Raw genomic sequence first — 8,547 nt, 5'->3', positions numbered from 1 at the left:
CTGTCATGACCAGCCAACTGCCTTTCATACTGGGAGGTCTCTGAGTCAGGAGGAGTAAGCCAAGTTATATTTCATCTTGCAGTACTGTGAACCACACCCATCCACAAAATGACCAATCACAGCATTCTGTTATGGACACTGCCTTTTTCGGGTTTCCTGCCACAAGGACTCTCTCAAGCTAGACCAGGCACAGTCCTGAAGCGTACATTGTAGGGAAGAGTCCTGAACTCTCTCCTAGGGATGGAATGCATGACCCCAACAGACCTCTAACTTCTACAAGGACGAGATTCTGACACTGAAAAGCTGCTGGTGAAAATAAATGGGGACTGTCAGATAGGCTTTTGTATGTGTTATAGTTAAAGGTGAGCTGAAAGGGGGGGGAAATGGGCTTGTGTTCTTATTTACTGCTTTATGATGAAGAAAGAAGGCCTGGTTTTTATTTATTTATTTAGTTTTCTGCTTGTTTTTTATTTTATATGTTCAGGTCTTATCTACCCTGCTTTCCCTTGAAGACTCTATAGATGACTGGAGAGCTAGCAGGTATACAGCATACCACAGAAGGGAAACCTGATTAAATAAGAGGGAAAGTGAGTTTTATTCACAGTGTTCAAACCACTTTGTCTTTTTATTAACATTTTTAAAATCAAACACTTGACAAACAATTTGGAAGAAAAACTCTTTGTTAAAGAGTTAACACCTCTAGCCCTTCAATTAATGGCAGAGAGAGATCTCCCTGTCTGTGTCTAGCTCTACTACAGAGACTGCAGCAAAACAGGGATGCGCAGATTGACATTTCTAAGGTTAATACGTACAAGAAGAATTTTTCTATGAATACAAAATGGAAAAAAAGGCACAACCCACCTTTTGTTTGTTTTTTGCCCCTGTACACCTTTTTTCAGAAACACAGGATTTCTGAGCTCCTCTCGGGAATGTAAAATTCAGGCTCAAAACTCAGGCCTTCTCCCATCTCAGAATGTGGTAGCCAAGTTCTCTAGTGGAAGTGACTGGGCTCTCTGCATAGTTTGACCTCCCCAAATTAGAGATGCTAACACACGCTATCATTTTCCCCTGGTATATACTTAAAATCTGTCTCTATTCCTGTGAAAAAACCAAGTAATGGAAATAGATGGGCCAGAAGGTTATAACTCAGTCCCAGGTTTCTGACCTGTCAACAAACCTTCATCACCAAAGCCCCCATTGGGGTGGTGGTCTCTGCAACAGTTGTGTCCATTTTGCAGTCAATGTTTTCCATATTGCTTTATGTGGTCATATGGAACAAAAACAGCAAAAATAAACTGATTCCTGAGATATGAAAAAGAGGCAGAAATGGAAAAAGACAGTAGAGGAACACCGAGAAAAACAGAGAAAGATGGGAGAGAGAGAGTAGATCATATAAAAAGAGTGAGAGAGGCAAAGAAGCACAGGTATTCTTCTGAGAGTGTACTGTACATACCCAGCCTTTGAAGTGAGCACCTGCCAAACCCTGTGTCTGGATTCCTTCCTGTTCCTTCATTGCTGTAGTTTTTGATACCTTGGATTTAGGGTTGCTAAAAGCCATTGAAAACATGACAGCATCAAGGTCCCTTATCCCAAATCTATATATATAAGTAGTGTATACCTCTTTCTCCCAGTGTTCTTGGGGGAGCTCTCCTCTCTGTCTCTCACATGCAGGTCATTGGCATAAGAACATAAAAACGGCCATATTGGGTCAGACCATATTGGGTCTAGCCCAGTAACTTGTCTTCCGACAGTGGCCAATGCCAGGTGCCCCAGAGGGAATGAACAGAACGGTGATCCATCCTACAATTCAGAAAAATCACTGATGGTGTTCTATCCAGTTATTGCCAATGACTTGCCACAAATCCTTCTACTTACTGCCATCCTTTCTGCTTAGAAATAGACTAATTTCTGAGGTGAACAGGTGTTGGATATTCTGATTATGTTCCAGGAAGCAGATGAGACTGAGTAAATTACATGGGATTGTTTCACCAACAGTCTGGGTTGGATGCTGAGTGCCATACTGAAACCCTATCTTAGTTACCAGCACTGCCTAGAGGAGCAGCCCAGAAGGCTGCCAGGTACTACATCATCTCAGGACTGAATGACTTTCTCTTCACTGGCCCACTAACTCACCATCACCTTTCTCTTGTGCTTTTGAGATTTGGCCTGATTTAAATGTAATTATTTACTCCCCTTTCTGTGTCTTGGCATACAGAAGGGGTATCGTCGACAGAGATATTGCTATGTCCTATGAGCTCACTGCTTGTCCTGCCACTCCATTGCAAACAGCAGGCTCACCTTTAAGAGACATGCATGGGGACAAGGCATTCAAGGGGCTAAAGATATGATCATACTGTCCATAGCTCTGGAATACGTAAGAGTAGGACATGAGACTAAAATTATAGTGTTTCCACTTAATTCTAGCAATGATCGAATTGATGCACCATTAAATTTGAGTAAAACTACGAAAACCAAAGTATTTATATTAACAACTACCTAATCTCCACCACATTTGATAAGGCTTGGTCACTTCAAACCTATATTATTCACAGTTCGTTCCCTTGCCTACAGAAGATTGCTGCTTAATTAAGAAGCAAGAGCCAAAATTCTGAACAAGATGGAGGAAGACTCATGGAGATGCTAAAAAATGGATTACAGCTAAAAGTTGTGTTAGCCACACTGTTGTGCATTCCAGTTTACATGGCACAATGCCTATAATATCAACAGCAGTATAATAAAATTGAACATTTATTTAAATCAAAGTATAGACTTGATTGAAATAAGAGGCTGCATGTTGGTGAATCTTACCCCATACATCTTAGCCTCCGATTACCTCTATTTTACATTGTTTTATAATTATAAACAGTAATATACCATGAATTAATAGTGTTAACTTATCGTAATGATAAGACTAAAGTATCATTCAGGATGTTTGATCCCAACCTCTTGCAGTATCTATAATTTGGCTGTAGACTTACTACAGATCTGGAACTTTTTTTTTGTTTTGTTTTAACTGTGCAAACTGATTTTAACGTTCAGTTTCCTCTATAGTTTCCTCTGAGTGCTGTTAATCTGCCTTATTTTTATGATAAGGCATTTTTTCATGGTGTTAGGATAGTTGGCTAGCACTGGAGATCCCGAAGGACCAGATATCTCTATGACCAGAAATCCAGGTCATCAAGTTATTTATCACAATTCAAACATGGTGGTATTAATTAAACTGGTTGTTATGGTCCCTTATAGTGCAGAGGGGAGTGAAATTGTGGAAATAGTGGGGTAGCATGGAGGAGGGGATACAGCACTGGAAATGCAGCTCCCTAATTCCATATGTACCATTTGTCATATATGTTTCCCATCTGTGGATTTTTTACATGAAAAGGGTATTGGGACTACAGAACCTGACTTGTGATCAGTATGTAAAAAAAACCCCATCTATTCTGTTACCATATGTACTCTAAGTGTAGGGTGCTGTATCCCAGCTGTGTGGATAGTTCTGTTTTGTCTGTTAGCGCTGAATCAATGTACCAGCATGGAAGTAAGGGAGGATAGTTGGAAAAAATTGTTAGTTATTAAAGTTTCTATGCTATGTTTTGTAAGTCAGTGTTCTATTTGGGCTCCCTGCCCAATTCTAATGATGTAGCAGCGACATCCTGTCCTCCCTAAACTGCAATTTCAAACTTCCGGTCCTAAATTGTTTAGCAGTGTGGTTGCTTGCTGTGAAACAAATGCTGTGTTTGATATGCGAAGGAATTTCATTTCAGTGATGAATGAAGTGATCACTATATATCCTCACCAGGGTCAGCATGAGGCTCAGTAAATTGATGGACTCATTTATGCTTTCACACATTGAAGTGCAACTCCATTAAAGTCAATAGACTTGCACCAGTATAAGTGAGAGGAGAATCTGGCCCAATGTTTGGAAAGCCTCCGAGGAAAGGAGCTAGAGAAGTGTTGATATTATTACCCATCATCAGGAAGCTGGAACCAGATACAAAGTTTTTTTCCTCAAGATGGGAGGAGGTTGTAGTTTGGCTCCATTAGAGAGATACGCCCAAGAGCTGAAGGGCCTGAATTCAAGTTTCCCAGTGTTTGCCTGGGATTTGGATCTGAGATTCCAGACTGAGCCCCTCTTTTATCATTAAACGATACACAGGAAATTCAGTTATCTTACAATTGCAACCAGCATTACTTGATTTCTATTATGTCCAGCTGAACTACATACTGGACTCACTTGTAATTACCTCCACTTCACAATGTAAAGAGTCATTGGTTCTCTGTTATGTACTGTGTAGTGCAAGTTTTCAATTGATATTCACCAGCAAATGCATGATTCATATGTGATTCAATAATGAGGTGGAAAATAGGGTACAGTCCACATCAGTAACAGAGGCTAGAGTTCAACACAATGACATTTACTAGCGCTATGACAAATTTACCAAAGGCACTGAACTTTTGGCCTCATTTCTTGCACTTTTGTGAATGTCAGTTTAGGTCTGATTAGATCTAATTACAGAGCTGAGATGGAACATGTTACATGTTTTAAAGTTCAGCTCAATCACAACAGAATTTTGTTCTCTTAAAGAAAGTTAACAGAGTGACGAGCTATCGGAAATAATAATACTTAGCATTCAATGAACAGCACAGAAAAATGGTGACATGTGGCCTTCCAACAGGAAGGACCAAGCTCTTCTGGTTACTCAGCCCCTTTCACTGATGTCTTTATTGTACAGAACCAGCTTTTGGTTGTCTACCTTGTACTCACAGTCCAAAGCACAAAAGAAGAGCATGAGATTTTTCAATCATGTTGGACATTACAGCACAAATGTAAATCTTCAATAGTAAATAAATAATTCCAAACTGTGAACATAGTGTCTGTTTTAATTGTGGGATTTAATTGTCCCCTATGCCTCTAACTCACAAATCAGATGTGTAACATTTTTGTGGTGTGTCAGTGGAAATCTGAGGAAGACCTTTTGAGTTATACCACTGAGTACATAGATGGCATAAGGTTATGCTGTGGCGTGAGATAGAGTTCAGGGTCACACCTTTGCCAAACACAGGAAGATTCCTGTCTTGCTTTTTAGCAAGAAAATGTAAAAGCAGTGCTGGAGAGGCTTTAGTGAAGCTGTGAAGAACATAAGACCAGACATATTGGTCACCAATGGTCCATCTAGCTCAGTCACCTGTCTTCCAAAAGTGGCCAGTGCCAAATGCTTCAGAGGGAAGAACAGGGAATTATTGAGTGATCCATCCCATCATCCAGTACCAACTAGCAGTCAGAGGTTTAGGGACACCCAAAAGATGAAGTTGCACCGCTGACCATCTTGGCTAATAACTATGGACCTATCCTCCATGAACTTATCTAATTCTTTTCTGAACTCATTTATACTTTTGGCCATCACAGCATCCTCTGGCAATGAGTTCCACTGGTTAACTGTGCATTGGGTGAAGAAGTACTGCCTTTTTTTTTTTTTAAACCTGCTGCCTTTTTGTTTCATTGGCTGACCCCTCATTTTGCAAAGGGGTAAACAAAACTTCCCTATTCACTTTCTCCACATGGTTAATGATTTTATAGCCCTCTATCACATCCCCCATAGTCATCTCTTTTTTAAAAATGGACAGTCCTAGGCTTCTTAAACTCTTCTCATATAGCAGCTGTTCCATACCCTTCATTATTTTTGTAACCCTTCTCTGAACCTTTTCCAATTCTAATATATCATTTTTGAACTGGGATGAACTGAACTGCATGCAGTATTCAAGCTATGGGCATACCTTGGATTTATATAATGGCATTATTATATTTTTGGTCTTATTATCTTTCTCTTTCCTAATGGTTCCCAACATTGTTAGAGTTTTTGACTGCTGCTGCACATTGAGTGGATGTTTTCCAAGAACTATCCACAATGACGCCAAGATGTCTTTCTTGAGTGGTAACAGCTAATTTAAACCCCATCATTTTGTATGTATTATTGGGATTATGTTCTCCAATGCATATTACTTCACACTTAAAGATGAGAAGGGATGAGCGGATAGGATTTGGAAATTAGGCCTTTTATGGTATTTGGAGCTGACTGTGAATCAAAACTGTAAAGGTGAATTTGGATCTGAATACCCTAACTGGTGCATGGGATTAGGGGAGCTGCATTTCCAATATAATACCTTTTCCTTTGAGAACAGCCAACGGTGGTGTGGATTTGAGGTTCTGGTTTGGGCCTGTCCCCAATTTTAACCCCTTCAGTGCTGACTTCCTCTCAAACATTAGCACTTCAGTAAAATACCAAGTCCATAAGAGCACAGGAGGTGTCCTTTGCGTCTCAGAGGGAGCGAGCAGAAACAAGAGAGATGGGAGACAAAAGGATGGAAGACTGAGACACAGGAGATTGAGTTCTGAGTCATCCACTTAGAACTGGTTTCAGAGTAGCAGCCGTGTTAGTCTGTATCTGCAAAAAGAAAAGGAGGACTTGTGGCACCAACTGGTGTTCAAGGTTGTAACTAGCACGAGTTGTCACAGAGAGAGAAGAGCAAAAGAGCCAAGGAAATAGTTTTGGGAGAGAAGGTGGGAGAAGCTGTACAGCTCAATTTACAGTAGAGACATCATTCTGATTAAGATAATTTTAAAATGTGGTGGGGAAATGGTATAGTATGTCTCCCAGGCGTCCCCCACAGGGCTGGTGTCACAAAGGAGATCAGCAAAATGTTCCAACCTGTAAAAGGCTCAGATGGTCAATCAGGCCAATTTTACTTAATCCCTTTTTTATAAAGGAAGAAGAGGAGAGGTTCTGAGGATACCCTTACTTCCAAACAAGATTGGGGCAATTTGCCATTGGGAGTTCCTTCTCACCTACTTGGTTACATCTGAAGTAGTCAGTGATACCCAGGTCTGGTGTATTCAATAGCAGCAAAAATTGCCACAGGTCCCGCTCTTGCTGTGGGTGTTTATTTTCATATCAAATTTACTGGAAGCTTCCTTATAAAAAAATTAAAATTAAGCTGTCATGGAATTGCCAGCCTGCTGCACCAGAGCATAACAGAATCCAGGGCCCTTGCCATAGATATTGGGACCAACCTGCCGCAGAGTACCTAGGGATTTGAAGACTACTCCTCCCTGCCAACCCAATCCCTAGGAAACTTTGCGCAGGTTACTTCACATTTTCTCATTTAAATCTTGGTGATTATGAAAACTGAAGACTGATAGCACTGCCCAGAGTCAGACAGGGGCTGTGAAATGTCTCTCCAATGCTCTTGAATCTATATAGGTCTGCAAGTACACCACAACCCAGACCTGCAGCCTACTTCAATCCTGGGCTTTCTAGCACAACTCTACTGACTCACCTCAATCCGGTCTCTGCAGTAACCTCTGCTATTGCAATCCTTCAGCATCTTCCACAGCTCTGTCAATGTCCCCATGGCCAACACAGGACGCAGTGCACCTCAGTATTGACCTGCATCACACCCTGCATCACACCTGGATTTGTGCTGGAAATGGCCCACCTTGATTATCATACACATTGTAAGGAGAGTGATCACTTTAGATAAGCTATTACCAGCAGGAGAGTGGGGTGGGGGGAGAGAAAACCTTTTGTAGTGATAAACACCCATTTTTTCATGGTTTGTGTGTATAAAAACGTCTTCTGTATTTTCCACAGAATGCATCCGATGAAGTGAGCTGTAGCTCACGAAAGCTTATGCTCAAATAAATTGGTTAGTCTCTAAGGTGCCACGAGTACTCCTTTTCTTTTTGCGAATACAGACTAACACGGCTGTTACTCTGACACCCTGCTATAGTATGCCTAGCCCCTCATGCACACATCTCTGCTCTTGACCTGCCCCTCAAACCTGACCTGCAGCACTCCATGTGATTCCCAGTCCTGGATCACTTTAGTCCCAACCTGTAGCCCTTTCCTTCTCCTTTTTTGAAGGCCACTCTGCTGAGTGTCCCAATCACTCAGAAACATGAGGCAGCTGTAAGGAATATGGACAGCCACCCATCTGAGGCCAGCAAACTTATTTTACTTGGACTAAAATGGGCTTCGAATCCGGGGCTTCAGAGTGATGAAAAGTCTAGTGAGTCATCACATTCTGTTCTACAGCAGCCTGGTGCCTTTGATTTTTCTGTCAGATATTTGCTATTTTTAGACACCCCCTTCCCCCTTGTAAGTGGATTGCAGCACAATTCATGTGGTAACTGTTCTGTCTGCAAGAACTGGCATCTGCTGCTCCCTCTCGCCCACAGCTCAGTATCTCCAAAAGCAGACAGCCATGTGGCACAGCCCATGAAGGCTGCTCTTGCAATTTAACACCCTTGGTGAGGGATCTGTTTATTGAGCCCACTGGGGACAGGTCAGAGAATACAGCTGTGTGTTGGGCGTGGTGTGTGCCTGCTTCCCTTCAGCCACTGCTTGCCTGAGACACCTTGGGAGGGGGAGGGGGAGATGGCGACTGATAGGAGAGCAAGGCATCTCCATAGAAACCAGTCTGCTTCATTAATAGGAAAGTCACACCATGGTTCCTTCCCTCTCAGCCCCTAACTCACTGAATCAGACACAT

This window comes from Eretmochelys imbricata, chromosome 6, assembly GCF_965152235.1.
Source record: "Eretmochelys imbricata isolate rEreImb1 chromosome 6, rEreImb1.hap1, whole genome shotgun sequence".
NCBI lineage: Eukaryota > Metazoa > Chordata > Testudines > Cheloniidae > Eretmochelys > Eretmochelys imbricata.
The sequence above is the reverse complement of the archived record's forward strand: the minus strand, read 5'-3'. Positions refer to the sequence as shown.